The sequence below is a fragment of the Corythoichthys intestinalis genome, chromosome 7, assembly GCF_030265065.1.
Source record: "Corythoichthys intestinalis isolate RoL2023-P3 chromosome 7, ASM3026506v1, whole genome shotgun sequence".
In the NCBI taxonomy this organism is placed as follows: Eukaryota; Metazoa; Chordata; class Actinopteri; order Syngnathiformes; family Syngnathidae; genus Corythoichthys; species Corythoichthys intestinalis.
In genome coordinates this window covers 56911691-56930432 of record NC_080401.1, presented here as the reverse complement: position 1 = coordinate 56930432, position 18742 = coordinate 56911691, and positions in this window count along the sequence as shown.

Here is an 18742-nt window from a genome sequence, read left to right as displayed (position 1 = left end):
CGTAAATGTTTCGAGCTAAAATTACGCTATTGTGTAATCCAACGTGGCGACCATTACAAAGCAAAGAGTTTTTAAGTTGAAAATTCTTGCAAATAAATGCGTACATCCCGAAATTTCTATAAATATGAACATAGAACAATTTAGATTCTTGGTTAAAAGCAAAACACAGGCAGTTATCATTCATTTTACATAAATATTTCAAGCTAAAGTTACGCTACTGTGTAATCAAATGTGGCGGCCATCATAAAACAAAGAGCACATCCCGCAATTTCTATATATATATGAACATAGAACAGGCTAGATTCTTGGTTAAAAGCCAAAAACATAGCAGTTATCATTCATTTTACGTAAATATTTCGACTAATGTTACGCAAATTTTTCCCACGCATTTTTTTGACAATGTTTCAAAGTGCATGCATGGGGATATTTTATATAATAATTACCTTGAATCCTCGACCAAATCACTCTTAGGACACTCCCGCCTTCTTGTATGCAGTAAAACATTCTTTTTTCCCACCTAGCTCTGGCGTTCGAATGCAGCGTGTTTGAGTTTATCACAGTGAAAGCCAAACGCTCTGCCAGGGTCGGCCCCCGACGGGAAGGCGTGGTGCAATGTTTTTGGGAGCTGTCTTGTCAACTGATGGTGAGGTCTATGATATAGAAACAAAATTTTATTGGGAAAAGTTAAAATATTACTGTTGAAAGAACAAAAAAAGTCAAATTTCTGTGCAAAAAGTTTGAAGAAAATCTTAAAATTTTTCAAGGCAAAAGTTTGAAATTCACACTGAAAAGTCGAAATCTCTCAAAAGAGGTATCATAAAAGCGCTCACGAAGCGTTTGACGCTCTTCTCTTTGACTTTCGTGGCAACATCACACCCGTACACGTGTTGCACGTCTCTTGGCGCGCGGCGAACATCGCGCCAGCCGGGAATCGTATCAAAACCAAAGTACGAGAGAACAACAAGAGCCTCGTTGGCTGTCCTTTCCATGCAAGTCGAAGTTTTTCATGTGGACGCGCCCAGCTGTCTGTCACGTTTGATTGACGCCGTTGACGATGATGAAGAAACACCTTCGACTCGCTTTCCCGTCTACATCAAAGTAGAAGGGAAAGCCGTACAAGAGAGGACTTAAAGCACGTGCAAACGCCTGAAGCGCAACACAGCCCCCAGCGCTTCAACACATTCGATTCACTGCACATATTGGAACTACAACGCGCTCGCTTCGTACCATTGTGGCAGCTTTTACATGTTTTCAAATTATCTGCAATGGAGCTTGCAATTTTTAAATCTTTTCTCAACTCCTTTGCTGCCATTGATGGCGATGGATATCCAATCGACTTTGACTGGGAGGGCTGGCATTCGATCGCGACCAGCCCCCCAGTCAAAGAACTAGGGATGGGACCATACACCCAAACTCACTATATGATGCAACTCAATTTGACACGGTCATGATGAGGAGTATGACAATATATCTAATTGGTGATATATGGCAATACTGTGTATTTCAAAAGGTTATTGATATGCTCCCGCCAACAAGTAATATATCAATTGCGTACCGCACGAATGCTATTTTTAGACTGTGACGTCGCCATCCTAACCAGGTAGTGGGTCAACATAGACACGCCCTCGCATACAATCCATGTTATTTCGCCTTGTTTACTCCGGTAATCTTTCAAAAAAGAACATGCCGATTAAACACCGCTGCTATGGAATTTGTAGAAACGACTCTAGACATTATGACATATGAAGGATGTTTTCTTCATGCGTTTCCTGAAGCCAAAAACTCGGAGGAAAAAATGTGAAGCCGACATCCACTTTCATATGCAGTAAACATTTTGTTTGGGGCCATGGTCCCTAAGAGCAGGGGTCCCCAACCTTTTTTGCACCACGGACCGGTGTGATTTGGGTCTTTTTTTCACGGACCGGTGTTCTATCAAATTTTGCACCCTTAGAAAATTTTGCTCCCAAAGCTTTTGTGGTGGTGAAAAAAGCCCTCTTTTATATTCAGCTGGACTCTCAATGTTATCCAATGGTGCTAAAAACTATTTACATCATAAACATACATGTGCAACACGGAAATGGCGTAAATTAATGCTTAACGACACAGCAAAGTCGTTAAGTGAGAGGGCTACGTGCAGTTGTTGTGTGCACCTAACATGGCAAACTTAAGTTAATATTCCTTTCTTTAAAGACAGTTTGTAGTGTGCACTTTCGAATCGCTGCATTCGCATTCCTTTTTAACGTTACGCGCATGCCAACTTTGTCAGAACACTGGCAATGTGCGCCAGAAAAATACAGCAAATATAAAATAGCATTTGTTTTTAGCCCCGTCGTGTTAAGTGCAGGGAAAAATACAACCCACCCGCTGAATCAGTGGGAGGCCTGAGTTTGTTTCGTTGAGACGAGATGGTCCCGAGATGGGAGAGTGAGAGAAGCTAGCATCACAAGTGCACGATGTTGGAAATTGTAGCACAGTTTTCAGCGCGCTCGTAGCGATGTCAGGATATTCCAAAATGACTTTAATCCAGAACTTCGGTAGAGTTGTTGTCTCAAATGTACGTTCAAGGTCGCCGTGATTTGCGATCTCTACAAGCTGATATTCCTGTTGCACAGACATGCTAATATCACTTGGTTTATTCACATACGGGTCGCGAATTCACCCCTTCGCAGTTCGTGGGTCTTTAGTGATTGGGAAGTAGCATAAATTTTGTTTTCTTCGAGGTTGTAGGCACATCTTCTCATCTTCGTCAGGTTCCCTTTTCCCCGTAAAAAGTCTGTCCAAAGACGTTTGTTATTCAGTCATTCTAGTGTGGGGGCTAATTATTTCCGGGAAGAAATGTGATTGGCGACGACCTACGTCATACGTTGTTATCGAGTCCAAGCGCGCGTAGATATACAAAACGAGATTTAGTGCTAACAGCCCAATCGATGCATTTCGATGACAACCTCCAATCCTGTAGTTGTATATCTAGAGTAGACAGGGATATTGGTGTGTTAAGCGGCACAGGCCAAAGTCAATCAGCCAGAATGCAGTCGTTAATAAATTATTTATTATTTCTGCGCGGCCCGGTACCAAATGCGGTCCCCAACGACCGGTCCGCGGCCCGGTCGTTGGGGACCCCTGCCTCAGAGGACGAAGAGGTAAGCCATTTTGATATTTTTACTTATTTTTTAGCGTGGCGTTTTGCCGTGCTGCTTCTGTTTGACAATGAATGACCTGAAAAAAATTTAAATGGCATCTGACTGCCACTTTTTTTACCTTCTCTGTTGCCCCCCCCCAAAAAAAAACTTTAGTAAGGGGGAGGTGTAAGTAAATTTTAGAATTAAGATTTTCTATTGATAAAAAAATTTCAAAGTGTTTGTTGGCTGTCACTGAGTACCATTTGCGATTGCTACACAAAAACAGCAATGTAAATTACTCCAAAGAATGGCCAGAGTCGTAAGACAAAAGGATATAATATATAAGAAAGAAAGGGCATATGGTGGTAAAGGATAGATTGTTGAAACAGCAGAATGTCATTGTCATTGGCGTAAGGCAATTCACACAAGAAAAAGGTGTCCTCTGGAACAAGCCGGCTCGGTTTCCCATCTTTTTCAGGCCTCGACACTCAAGCCATCTCTTTAACTGAACATTTGTACGTTCTTCCACCAGTTCTTCTTTACCAGTGAATTTGGCACAGGGACATCATTTTTGGACAGAATTGGTAGGTTTAGCTCGGTAAATATCTCATTCATACACGATTTCCATGCATTCACTATTAGGGACAAATTGGAGGTTGACTCGCCTAGCAACAATTGCTAATGTCAAGAATATTAATGAGCAAAAGTGCATCTGGAATAATGTTCTTTGGACAGATGAATCTAGAATTGAATTATTTGGACACCAGAACAGAGGACATGTTTGGCGTAAACCCAATACAGCATTCCAGGAGAAGAACCTCATACCAACTGTGAAGCATGGAGGTGGAAGTGTCATGGTTTGGGGATGGTTTGCTAAAGCAGGACCTGGCCAGCTCAACATCATAGAATCCAAGATGAATTCTATCGTGTATCAGCGTGTGCTTGAGGAACATGTGAGATAATCTGTGAAAAAAAGGAAACCTGAAGCCAAACTGGACCCTGCAACTTGACAATGACCCAAGGCATACCAGTAAATCCAACAGGGAGTGACTGAAAAGGAAGAAATGGAGCCTCCTGGAATGGCTGAGTCAAAGCCCAGATCTTAATCCCATTGAGATGCTGTGGGGTGACTTGAAACGAGCTATACATGCAAGAAACATCTCACAGCTGAAAGTATTCTGCGTTGAGGAGTGGGGCAAACTTTCTTCAGACCCATGTCAAAGACTCGGCTACAAAAAGTGTCCCACTGAAGTTATTTCGACCAAAGGGGGTAAACCTAGCTATTAGGTGGAAGAGTGTCCTAACTTTTTTCTCAGTTAGAATATGCATTTTTGTTGATACAGTGCCTTGCAAAAGTATCCGGCCCCCTTGAATCTTGCAACCTTTCGCCACATTTCAGGCTTCAAACATAAAGATATGAAATGTAATTTTTTTGTCACGAATCAACAACAAGTGGGACACAATCGTGAAGTGGAACAACATTTATTGGATGATTTAAACTTTTTTAACAAATAAAAAAACTGAAAAGTGGGGCGTGCAATATTATTCGGCCCCTTTACTTTCAGTGCAGCAAACTCACTCCAGAAGTTCAGTGAGGATCTCTGAATGATCCATTGTTGTCCTAAATGACCGATGATGATAAATAGAATCCACCTGTGTGTAATCAAGTCTCCGTATAAATGCACCTGCTCTGTGATAGTCTCAGGGTTCTGTTTAAAGTGCAGAGAGCATTATGAAAACCAAGGAACACACCAGGCAGGTCCGAGATACTGTTGTGGAGAAGTTTAAAGCGGGATTTGGATACAAAAAGATTTCCCAAGCTTTAAACATCTCAAGGAGCACTGTGCAAGCCATCATATTGAAATGGAAGGAGTATCAGACCACTGCAAATCTACCAAGACCCGGCCGTCCTTCCAAACTTTCTTCTCAAACAAGGAGAAAACTGATCAGAGATGCAGCCAAGAGGCCCATGATCACTCTGGATGAACTGCAGAGATCTACAGCTGAGGTGGGAGAGTCTGTCATTAGGACAACAATCAGTCGTACACTGCACAAATCTGGCCTTTATGGAAGAGTGGCATGAAGAAAGCCATTTCTCAAAGAAATCCATAAAAAGTCTCGTTTAAAGTTTGCCACAGGCCACCTGGGAGACACACCAAACATGTGGAAGAAGGTGCTCTGGTCAGATGAAACCAAAATTGAACTTTTTGGCCACAATGCAAAACGATATGTTTGGCGTAAAAGCAACACAGCTCATCACCCTGAACACACCATCCCCACTATCAAACATGGTGGTGGCAGCATCATGGTTTGGGCCTGCTTTTCTTCAGCAGGGGCAGGGAAGATGGTTAAAATTGACGGGAAGATGGATGCAGCCAAATACAGGAACATTCTGGAAGAAAACCTGTTGGTATCTGCACAAGACCTGAGACTGGGACGGAGATTTATCTTCCAACAGGACAATGATCCAAAACATAAAGCCAAATCTACAATGGAATGGTTCAAAAATAAACGTATCCAGGTGTTAGAATGGCCAAGTCAAAGTCCAGACCTGAATCCAATGGAGAATCTGTGGAAAGAGCTGAAGACTGCTGTTCACAAACACTCTCCATCCAACCTCACTGAGCTCGAGCTGTTTTGCAAGGAAGAATGGGCAAGAATGTCAGTCTCTCGATGTGCAAAACTGATAGAAACATACCCCAAGCGACTTGCAGCTGTAATTGGAGCAAAAGGTGGCGCTACAAAGTATTAACGCAAGGGGGCCGAATAATATTGTACGCCCCACTTTTCAGTTTTTTATTTGTTAAAAAAGTTTAAATTATCCAATAAATTTTGTTCCACTTCACGATTGTGTCCCACTTGTTGTTGATTCTTGACAAAAAAATTAAAATTTTATATCTTTATGTTTGAAGCCTGAAATGTGGCGAAAGGTTGCAAGGTTCAAGGGGGCCGAATACTTTTGCAAGGCACTGTATATTGTCTTTCATGAGTAAAATAATTTTTGTTGTTTACCTGCAATTAAATCACTTTCCTTTCCAGATATAAAGAAAACCAAGATAAGACATTGATATGTGAATATTTCTTAATAAAGAACTGAATATTTAATGGGGTGTCCTAATTTTTTTACATGAATGTATGTTAAAGCTGGAACGGAGTCAATAGATAGAAGCGTGTGGAAGGAGTAGCGTACCCAAAAAGTCAGTAGCTTTTGCTTTACATGCAAAGCAACCATCAATGAAAAACAAACAAAAATTGCACTTCACACACACATAGTAGCTATGTAACTTGTACTTTAAGTTACTTTTTGTATTTACCTTGAGGTGATTTATACACCAGTCCTTTTCCTTGAGTAAAATTTCATCAACGTAAAAGTATTTTTACTACTTTTTTTTAGGGCGGCGTACCTTTTCTACCCCTGCTGAATTGTGCGAATGCTTCATTTCAACATAAAACCGTGTCAACGACGTGCATTTGCGGAGCGCGTTGGCCCCAAAACAAACAGATGAGGCGCCGGCCGCGGTGAAAAAACATCAAAGTGTTCAAAAATGGACCCCCCGGGTGTTCTTTGTCCGCGGCCGCCGGCGTTATTGGACCCCGGTTGTCACAAAGTGGCCCCTCAGGTCATTACCGGCGCTGGCCACGTTGAGGACGCACTGGACGCACATCTGACGTCGGTTATACGAGCTGGCAGAGATACACTTGAAGCAATCAGCGGCGTCGTTTTTCATTTTGATGCATAAATTCTCTTTAGTTACCTTGTGGTTTGTGAGGGAAATGCCACTCGCGAGCTTTTTAGTGGCAAAACAACAAAGGGAAAGAACAATGGTGGACTAAAGTAACTTTTAGATGAGTTTGGACAAATAAACAACTAGGACGCAGGAAGTGCATGTATGTGTTGTGTATGAGTTAGGCCTATATGATTTTGGTGGATTTTAATAGTGAGTGATGTAATTAACCCATTGATGCGTGAATTTCCATTTAACAAATATATATAAAAAGCATTGGTGAAATACTTAAATACATGAAAAAACTACCTATTAAAAGGGGAAAAAAATTCTTTGGGAGTAAGATTAAAAACAGGAAAATCCTTAATAAAAAAAAAAAAATCAACAAAAGATTAAAAAATATAGTGAAAAAAAAATTAGAAAATTAATTTAAAAAAATGAAAATACAATTAAAAGAGAAAAAAACTAAATAGCAGAAAATATTGTAAATTAAACAAAAAAATATATTTAAAAAAATATCTGGAAATAAAAAAAAAACTTGATGAATTGATTAATTTATTTGATGATTTATTAATTTATTTGATGACTTAATAAAAAAAAAGCCCCATACATTTTTAATTTTAATCAATTTCTATATTTACTTTCCTCTTATTATCATTATTAATTTTAATGATTTTTTAAAAATTTTTTTATAAGTTTTCGGATATTCTTATTTTTAGTATTATTTTTCAATTTAATTTTCCATCTTTCATATTTTTTAATCAATAGTTTTCATGCACTTATACAAGTTTATTTGTGAACTCTTTGTCTGCCATTGACAGTGCTAGACGTCCAATCCATTTGAAGTGGGAGGATGGGAGCGAATGAACGAACGTGGAAGGATTTATGAAACGATTCCGATTTGTTTTATGTAATTATATATTCATTTAAAAATTGAAAAAAAATAAAGAATGTAACCCTTTAATGCCTGCAATATAAAGCAATTATCAGAGAATCACAAAATTTGAAAAATAAGGTCTTAATGAAACCTTTTTTTTCAAATTTGTAAAAAGAAAAGACAAAATGCATACGTGTAATAAACGCTCTAATATCTTTAACCCTTGCTAACACCTGTTTTTTTTTTTCTCACGGAACCTGAAGATGCATGTGTTGTCTTGCATCCATCTTTTTTTTTTTTCAAAAAGAAATGTCAAAATTCTGAATTAGTCTCAAAATCATGAAATTTTAGGTGTATCAAATGTGATACATTTGGTAATATAGGGTTAAATATATTTTTAGTTGTAACTAATTTTCTATATTTATTTTTTCATGCGTTATTTCTTAATTTTTATAATTTTTTGTTTTCTGATATTGTCATTTTTACCATTATTGTTTATTTTATTTTTTATTTTAAGAATTTTCTATTTTTAATTTTTACTTTTAGTCAAAAAACAAACATTTTCATGCACTTAAACAAGTTTATTTGTTAACTCTTAGTCTGTCATTTACAGTGCTTAGACACTGAAGGAATTTGACCCCCCGCCAAGCCGAACGAAATGCTGTTCCGCGGGCACCGCTCCCGCAAACCAACCGGTGGGGGGCCAACATTCCGCGCGTTCACTCCTGTGTTAACCCTTTGTACTGACTCCATGATCCAAAAGTTTGAAGAAGGCTCACCGAAAACAGTGGTCATAAACAAGGCAAAAACAGATGACGGAGAGACTCTGCTTGATCCACGGTCGGCAAAACATGGCTACATAGAAATGTTCCCGAGCAGCGACAGTTGTTATCTAAGTGTTCAGTCCTTTTTGAAAGCTGCGGTGGAGTGGGCCGGGCCGAAGGTGTGGCTGGGTGTCGTCTTGGGATCATCCCTCTGTCGCAGGTTTGGGCGGTTAGGTTCGTGCGTCATCCCACGGTACCTTTTCCCTTCATTGAATAAAGGGAATAGGTACCGTTCTTGCACACACCATTTAATTGTTTGCATTAGTCTAACACATTCATCACAGTAAAGCATTTAACCATAGTTTAAAGAAACAAGCTCTATGCCCTTTGGCACAGTAAAGTGGAATAGTTTATCAGCCCTCGCCTGTTAGGCGAAGAAAAAGCGTCATCAGTGCTCCGGTAGGGGTCAGGACGCTCCTGCCCTACCAACAACTTGAAAGTGTGGGCATCGTGGACGTCAAGACCTGCGTCGGTCGCCGTGGCAACCACGTCCCAGCCACGAAGGATGACGCACAAAGTTAATTAGTTCCGGTGAAAGCGATGCAGACCCCCTCAAGATATAAAAGAGGTGTCATTCAACTGGTTGTCAGTCGACATATCACAAATGTTATTAAAATACAAAAAAAATTCCTAGTGCTGCTTTAGATAAAACATATTTATAGATGTCTAATCCATTCAAACGCATTGGACGTCTACAAGTGATAAACTCACAGCAAAAGGACCATTGGACACCATCAACGGGGAGCCAATGAGTTCAATCTCGGCACGCGTAAAAACGCAGGCCATGAAAGATGCCTCCTAATAGGTTAATTGGTGTTGTTGGCCTTCCGCGGCAGAGGAGGATTGTGGGAAGCGATGTGGAGCAAAAGCTTCCCCGCAGGAGTCAAACGCCGGTTGGGGCCCCCCCACCAAAGCTTCCTAACAATCAATTTCCCTCCTTTGGGGTCCGGCAAGCCCAAGATTTGACCTCACAAGCTTTACCCCCCACGTCAACATCCTTCACACCTCAAAGACACGCACTTATTACAACACAAGGCATCGATACGGCCGATGATGATGCGTGTCGTTATGGCAACTGACCCACTTTTGAAGGGTGGGAATTGTGGGAAAAGAGGATTTTTATGAAAATAACGGTTTTGTGTACGAGCATATTGATGATGGGAGTAATGAATGAATAAATCAAATAGATGAATAAATACATGCAAATTCAATTGAAATACTACAGAAGTGTATCGCTGTCACACATTTCCAAAAATGTCTATATAAAATGTCTGAAAATATCACATTTTTACATGATATTATCATGTTTTAACATGATAATTATCGCATTTTAAAATAATAGTATCACACTTTTATATGATGCTTTTTACGTTTTTGTATATGTATAACATTTTAACATAATTATCACGTTTACATTTAACATGATTATCATTTTTACATGATAGTACCACATTTTTACATGATAGTTAACTCTTTTATGTGATAATTTTGACTTGATAATTATTACATTTTTACATAATAGTATCACACTTTTATATTATAGTATCACATTTTTACATAACACGTTTTTACGTGGTAATTTTCACGCTTTGACTTGATAAATATCAAATTTTTACATGATATTATCATGTTTTAACATGATAATTATCACATTTTAAAATAATAGTATCACACTTTTATATGATGCTTTTTACGTTTTTGTATATGTATAAAATTTTAATATAATTATCACGTTTACATTTAACATGATGTTTATCATTTTTACATGATAGTATCATTTTTACATGATAATTAATTTTTATGTGATAATTTTGACTTGATAATGATCACATTTTTACATAATAGTATCACACTTTTATATTATACTTTCACATTTTTACATAACACGTTTTTACGCGGTAATTTTCACGCTTTGACTTGATAAATATCACATTTTTACATGATATTATGTTTTAACATGATAATTATCACATTTTAAAATAATAGTGTCATACTTTTATATGATGCTTTTTACGTTTTTGTATATGTATAACATTTTAACATAATTATCACGTTTACATTTAACATGTTTATCATTTTTACATGATAGTATCACATTTTTACATGATAATTAACTCTTATATGATAATTATCATGTTTTGACTTGATAATTATCACATTTTTACATAATAGTATCACACTTTTATATTATAGTATCACATTTTTACATAACACGTTTTTACGTGATAATAATCATGCTTTGACTTGCTAAATATCAAATTTTTACATGATAGTATCACATTTTTACATGATAATTAACACGTTTTTACGTGATAGTTATCACGTTTTAACATGATTATCACGTTTCGACATGATAATTATCAAGATTTTATATGATAATGTCACGTTTTTTGTATGATAAAAGCACGTTTTTACATGCTAATTATCACCTTTTTAAATTATAATTATCATGTTTTCATGTGATAATTATCACGGTTTTATATAATTATCAGGTTTTGTATGATAGTATGTTTTTACATGATAATTATGACATTTTTACATAACAGTGTCACACTTTTACATGATGCTTTTTACGTTTCTGTATATTATAACGTTTTAACATTATTATCACGTTTACATTTAACATGTTTATCACATTTTTACATGATAGTATCACATTGTCACATGATAATTAACACGTTTTTACGTTATAGTTATCACGTTTTAACATGATGATTATCACATTTTGACATCATGTTTTTACATGATAATGTCACATTTAAAAAAAAATGATAAAAGCACGTTTTTACATGCTAATTATCACCTTTTTACATTATAATTATCACGTTTTCATGTGATAATTATCAGTTTATATTATAATTAACACTTTTTTATATGATAGTATCATGTTTTTACATGATTGTATGTTTTTACATGATAATTATCCCAGTTTTACATTATAGTATCACACTTTTACATGAGGGTTTTTACGTTTTGCATGGTAGTATAACATTTGAACATATTTATCACGCTTTGACATAATCATCAAATTTTTACATGATAGGATAACATTTTTACATAATATCACTTTTCTACATGATAATATCACGTTTTTTTGTATGATAATATCACATTTTTACATAATAAATCACATTCTTACATGTTTTATATGATAATTAACATGTGTTTATATGTTAGTATCATGTTTTCACATGTTAGTGTCATGTTTTTGCATGATAGTATCATGTTTTACATGATAATTATCTGGTTTTTACAAGATATTCCATTTTTATTGATATTTATCACATTTTTGAATATTATAACATTTTAACTTGATAGTATAACGTTTTTACATAATAATTATCATGTTTTAACATAATAACACATATTTACACGATATTACGCTTTTATGTGATAATTATCACATTTTTACATGATAGTATCACATTTTTAAACGATAATTCTTACGTTTTACTTACTGTTTTTACATGATTATCACGTTTTGACATGAGTTATCACATTTTGACATTACAGTTACTACGTTTTAACACAATAATTATCACGTTTTCATGTTCAAAAATCAAAGCGATGAAAAATCAAAAAAAAAAAATTTAAATATAAAAATAGTAGAAATTTGAAATAAATGCCTCCTTTTTAAACACTTTTGAAATTTTCAAGCGCTCTATAATATTTTTAAGTGTTATTTTAATCTTTCTATTCAAAAGGGAAGTTCCGAATTTTTTACATCAGGCTTCATCGTTGAGTTAGTGGGGTTTTACTAAGTCAGTGGAGTTAATTTGAACAATTTCAGTGTAGTTTGTCAGTTATTTGTTAGTTTCAGTGCACCGGAGTAGTTAAGCTAGCGCGAGTCCCCAAAATGATTATCCAAAAAGTAAAAAATTGCTATCATGTAAAAACATGTGATAATTATCATGAGAAACGTAATAACTATTATGCAAAAACACAATATTATCACATAAAACCGTGATAACACCGTCAATGGCAGTCAATCATAATATGACTTTACTATAAGAAATTGAAATAAAAAAACAATAATGTGTACTTGAAAAGGTTAAAAAAAAAATAGGATTTTTGAACACTTGATGTTTATTTAATGAGAGTGAAACTTTGATCGATACGAGACGTGTTGACGGAACGCTTAATGAGGAAACATCAATTTGGAAAATGTTCATTTTGCATATTTCATCTGTCTTAAATGTTGCATCTTGTTTGCCGGTTGTTTTTGCGTACTGCATTTCTGTCGAGTTTGTTTGCAGCTCAAATTTGGCCTTGCTGAGGGCGAGGCAACACTGAGGGGGGGTGCGGGGGGGGGGGGGCGCAGCGCATTAATGCAACTCAGCTGGAGCGGCCTACCTGGAGGGGGGAGGCGCTTGAAGAGTGGGAAAGAAGCCAAAAGAGCAGGCAGACATTGTTGCCTCTATTGATTTTGTCCATATCCGTAAATGAGGGGCACTCCGGGCCAAGGGCGCACCTCTCTGCTGGATTGCTCATAGGAAGTAGGAGTGCGGGGAAGAGGGGATGCGCTAACTGTTATCCATTAGAACTGCGAGGATTGTTTTAGGTATTTTGTCGGTGCCACAATTAACGATCAGGTAGCATAGAATAGGATGTCAAAATACCCACGATTACCGGTGATTTACATAATACCGGTAGAGCCTGGTTACGATGTACTCAATTTCGACATCCAGACTTTTAGAGATGGTTTTGTATCCTTACCCAGCTTTGTACAAATCCACAATCCTTGATCGCAGGTCTTCAGACAGCTCTTTTGACCGAGCCATAATGCACATCAGACAATGCTTCTTGTGAAGACATTTCTTACCAGGTGTGTGTTTTATAGTGGGCAGTGCAGCTTTAACCACTCATCAGTGATTGGGCACACACCGAAATTTAAAATGTTTGGTAAAAATTGGTTTCAATTGCTCTTTAAGTCTTTTTAGGCACAGGGTTCACTTACTTATTTTCCACCTTCTGTCATTGTTTGCATGCTATCCTCATTAAAATATGAAAACCTATAAATGTTTGAGTGGCTTTAGTTAAAGCACTGTTATTTCATCTGTGTGATTTTTGACAAAGATCAGATCACATTTGATGGTGATTTTATGCAGAAATGTGAAATTCCAAAAGGTTAAGATACTTTTTCATACCACTGTATGCATCAATAATTTTTGTATCGCCATATTGTGGGATCGTCGTTATCGTGAAACTTGTATCTCAAATCGTATTGTATCGTGACCTACCCAGAGGTTGCCGCCCCTAGTTTGAACGCAACATATCTTCACCGATGACTCTTGTTCTTTTCATGATGTTAAGCTTCATGTTATCTTATTTACATTTTAGGCTGTACATAATATACGTACATTCATATTTTTATTTCTATTTTAGTTAAGTACTAATATTTATATATATTTTTTAGAGCTGTGAAACGATTATAATTTTTAATCGAGTTAATCACAGCTTAAAAATTAATTAATCTTAATTAATCACAATTCAAACCATCTATAAAAATATGCCATATTTTTCGGTAAATTATTGTTGGAATGGAAAGATAAGACACAAGACGGATATATACATTCAACATACTGTACATAAGTACTGTATTTGTTTATTATAACAATAAATCAACAAGATGGCATTAACATTCTGTTAAAGCAATCCATGGATAGAAAGACTTGTAGTTCTTAAAAGATAAATGTTAGTATAAGTTATATAAATTTTATATTAATACTCCTCTTAATGTTTTCGTTTTAATAAAATTTGTTAAAATTTTCAACGAAAAAATAAACTAGTAGCTCGCCATTTTTTATGTCAACCCATAAAATCAGTCGCACCAAAGCGCCAGCAGAGGGAGACAAAAAACACAAGTAACAAGTGGACATGACACTGCTGTCATTTTAACCTGTTTGAGCGGGGCATGTGCGTTAATTGCGTCAAATATTTTAACGTGATTAATTTTTAAAAATTAACGCCCGTTAAAGCGATAATTTTGACAACCCTAATATTTTTATCTCGACTATTGTGTATTCCTTTTGTGCTGTTATTGGGACTGAGAGATACAATCATTTCACTGCCAAATTGCTTCATTTTTTAGTTTGTCACAATAAAATGGCTATGCTAAACACTAATATCCCCCCTGCTAGCATGAAATCACTCAACCGTAATGACCGTGTGACGACCCGTTAGCGGTCGCCGGCGGTAAAAACAACATCGCCACGGCGTCATTAAAGCGAAATGTCGCCGACAAACTTCCCGACGAAGAAAGCCTGAGTTTTATCCCGCCGGGGCCTCCCGTGTCGCGTCGGCGTCTTTGTAGAGCCACGCCGCCGACGCGCTTGTTTGGGGAGATTTAGCCGCTTTAGCTGCTAATTGCTGACAGTAGCTGTCAAGCTTCTTATGTCAGGGTTGCGCTGTTTAGACGGGGAAAACACAAAACGGCTTTCTTCTGCCGGAGGAGGAACAACACGACGACGGGCTGGCACCCCCCCCTCTTCGCCGTGTTGGATATTTACCCACAAGACATGAAACGGGGGCGCCGGAACAATGAGTGCGGGATTACGGGCCCGTCACCATCCTTTGTTTCCGCTTCTGTCACTGATTCACGTGTGTGCTTGAAGATGTGTTTACCAACATGCGCTAGGTGAGGCAAGGACAGGGAGGGTGTGCGCTAAAGAGAGTTGTAAACGGGGGTGCGTGTGTGATATAAATTTTGGGAAAAATGGAGTAATCCAAGGTTTACTTACTTACTTACATTTCCACAAGGATGTGGTGAAACGTAGTGTGCTTAAATAAAAAAAATAAAAAAAATAGTCATCAAAAAAGCCTCAGTGAAGTTGGCTCTCCATCAGATTTATGTAAAAATAATGTCAATTGTCTGTTTTGCGTTTGCGCCGGTTTGTGCTGTAAAAAGTTTTGTTTTTGCTGCTATCCAAGGTAGGGTTGCCAACTACATGATAATAAATGTACGTGAGGAGTGATTTTTTTTTAGTAATACTTATACAGTGTGGCAAATAAGTATTTAGTCAACCCCCAAAAAGAATTTATTTCCAAATTAGAGTGGAAAATAAGTATTTGGTCACCTACAAACAAGCAAGATTTCTGTCTGTCAAAGAGGTCTAACTTCTTCTAACGAGGTCTAACGAGGCTCCACTCGTTACCTGTATTAATGGCACCTGTTTTAACTCATTATCGGTATAAAAGACACCTGTCCACAACCTCAGTCGGTCACACTCCAAACTCCACTATGGCCAAGACCAAAGAGCTGTCGAAGAACACCAGAGCAAAATTGTAGACCTGCACCAGGCTGGGAAGACTGAATCTGCAATAGGTAAAACGCTTGGTGTAAAGAAATCAACTGTGGGAGCAATTATTAGAAAATGGAAGATATACAAGGCCACTGATAATCTCCCTCGATCTGGGGCTCCGTGCAAGATCTCACCCCGTGGGGTCAAAATGATAACAAGAACGGTGAGCAAAAATCCCAGAACCAGACGGGGGGACCGAGTGAATGACCTACAGAGAGCTGGGACTACAGTACCAAAGGCTACTATCAGTAACACAATGCGCCGCCAAGGACTCAAATCCTGCACTGCCAGACGTGTCCCCCTGCTGAAGAAAGTACACGTCCAGGCCCGTCTGCGGTTCGCTAGAGAGCATTTGGATGATCCAGAAGAAGACTGGGAGAATGTGATATGGTCAGATGAAACCAAAATAGAACTTTTTGGTAGAAACACGGGTTCTCGTGTTTGGAGGAGAAAGAATACTCAATTGCATCCGAAGAACACCATACCTACTGTGAAGCATGGGGGTGGAAACATCATGCTTTGGGGCTATTTTTCTGCAAAGGGACCAGGACGACTGATCTGTGTAAAGCACAGGTGTCAAACCGATTCCAGAAAGGGCCTAGTGGGTGCAGGTTTGCTTTCCAACCAATGAGTAGGACACCTTTTCACCAATTAGATCTTTTACATGTGTAATCAGTTTAACTTTGTCAGGTGCTGCTTGTTTCAGCAGTAAGTTCATTGGTTAAACTCTCTGCGCGTTATCGGTTGGAACAAAATCCAGCACCCACTAGGCCCTTTCTGGAATCGGTTTGACACCTGTGGTGTAAAGGAAAGAATGAATGGGGCCATGTATAAAGAGATTTTGAGTGAAAATCTCCTTCCATCAGCAACGGTATTGAAGATGAGACGTGGCTGGGTCTTTCAGCATGACAATGATCCCAAATACACAGCCAGGGCAAGAAAGGAGTGGCTTCGTAAGAAGCATTTCAAGATCCTGGAGTGGCCTAGCCAGTCTCCAGATCTCAACCCCATGTCAGGAAAACGCGGGCAGGCAGGTTGTGCGGACCCAAATGCAGGGAAAGGGTCGCCAGGCAGGTGGCGGTGATCTCAGAAAAAACATTTTAATAATAACTAACAAAAACAAAAAGTACAACCAAAACTACTGGATGTCAAAAAGGCAAGGTTCAAACAAAACTTACTTTATCGAAGGGACTAATACACAAGGACTTGGACAGGACTTCGACATTGACATAGACAATGACGCAACAAGGAGTGAAAAGAAAATGGGAGCTTATATACACACACGCAGACAAGGGGTAACGAGACAACGAAGAACAGCTGGGTAACACGAGGATGCAGATTGGAGGATACCCTAGGAGCAGGCACAACAGGTGAAATCAACGGGCAATCACAGGGACAAGTCACACTAGGAGAAAACCAACACAAAACCTAACACCCCATAGAAAATCTGTGGAGGGAGTTGAAAGTCCGTGTTGCCCAATGACAGCTCCAAAACATCACTGCTCTAGAGGAGATCTGCATGGAGGAATGGGCCAAAATACCAGCAACAGTGTGTGAAAAGCTTGTGAAGAGTTACAGAAAACGTTTGGCCTCCTTTATTGCCAACAAAGGGTACATAACAAAGTATTGAGATGAACATTTGGTATTGACCAAATACTTTTTTTCCACTATGATTTGCAAACAAATTCTTTAAAAATCAAGCAATGTGATTCTCTGTTTTTTTCTTCCACATTCTGTCTCTCATGGTTGAGGTTTACCCATGTTGACAATGACAGGCCTCTCTAATATTTTCAAGTGGGAGAACTTGCACAATTAGTGGTTGACTAAATACTTATTTGCCCCACTGTAATATTATAATAATTTTACTTAAACCTGAAATTATTAAGTACATATTTGAGTGATATAAGCACATAGGGAAAAAAATCATGATCAGCAATGTATTCTAAATTACAGCAATGTAATTTTAAAAATTACTAGAATAACTCTTAAAATCTGTATCGCTAAATTTAAAGCTGTATAATTTAAAGCAACACTTGGTAACTTTCTAGTTTTGGTCAATTTTAGCGACACCGGTGGACAAAAGTGGTAGTGTTTTACCTTAAGGAAGTTTCCCATTAGTACCAGCACTGTATTTCCCATGTGGATCAGCTCAGTGAACGCACAGCCACATTGTGTTGTAAAATCATGATGATCGCCTGCAGATGGATTAAACAACATTTCTGTTTTCAGCGGCTGTGTGAAGGATACAAAGCAAAAAGGCAATGATTTATTTTTTTTGGGGGGGGGGGGCTAAATTGTGGCTCAACAATGGCATATGACGGTTAGCAACTGTGTGGCTAACCCCACCCGAACTGGTAAGCGCTGACAAGTTCGGTTGCTGGGGGGTGGGGTCACGCCAGCGAATGAAAGCCAGGCCAATGTTAATTCTGTATATCCTGGTACAACCCCTAGCAAAAAGTATGGAATCACCAGTCTCGGACGAGTACTCACTCAGACATTTTATCATGTAGAACAAACTCAGATAAAAAGCTTGAAAAAAAAATAATGAATTAGTTAAAAAGTGCAACTCTTTAGCATTCAGAAACACTAAAAGAAATGAATAAAAAACATGTTGGTGGTCAGTAAATGTTACTTTTATAGAGCATGTGCAGGGAAATAAATATAGAATCACTCCCGTCTGAGGAAAAAAATATGGAATCATGAGAAACAAACAAAGAAATAACAATCAAAACACATCTCTAGTATTTCCAGTATTTAGTTGCACCACCTCTGGCTTTTATGACAGCTTATAGTCTCTGAGGCATGGACTTGATGAGTATTCATCATCAATTTGGTGCCAACTTTCTTTGATTGCAGTTGCCAGATCATCCTTGCAGGTTGGAGCCTTGCTGTGGAC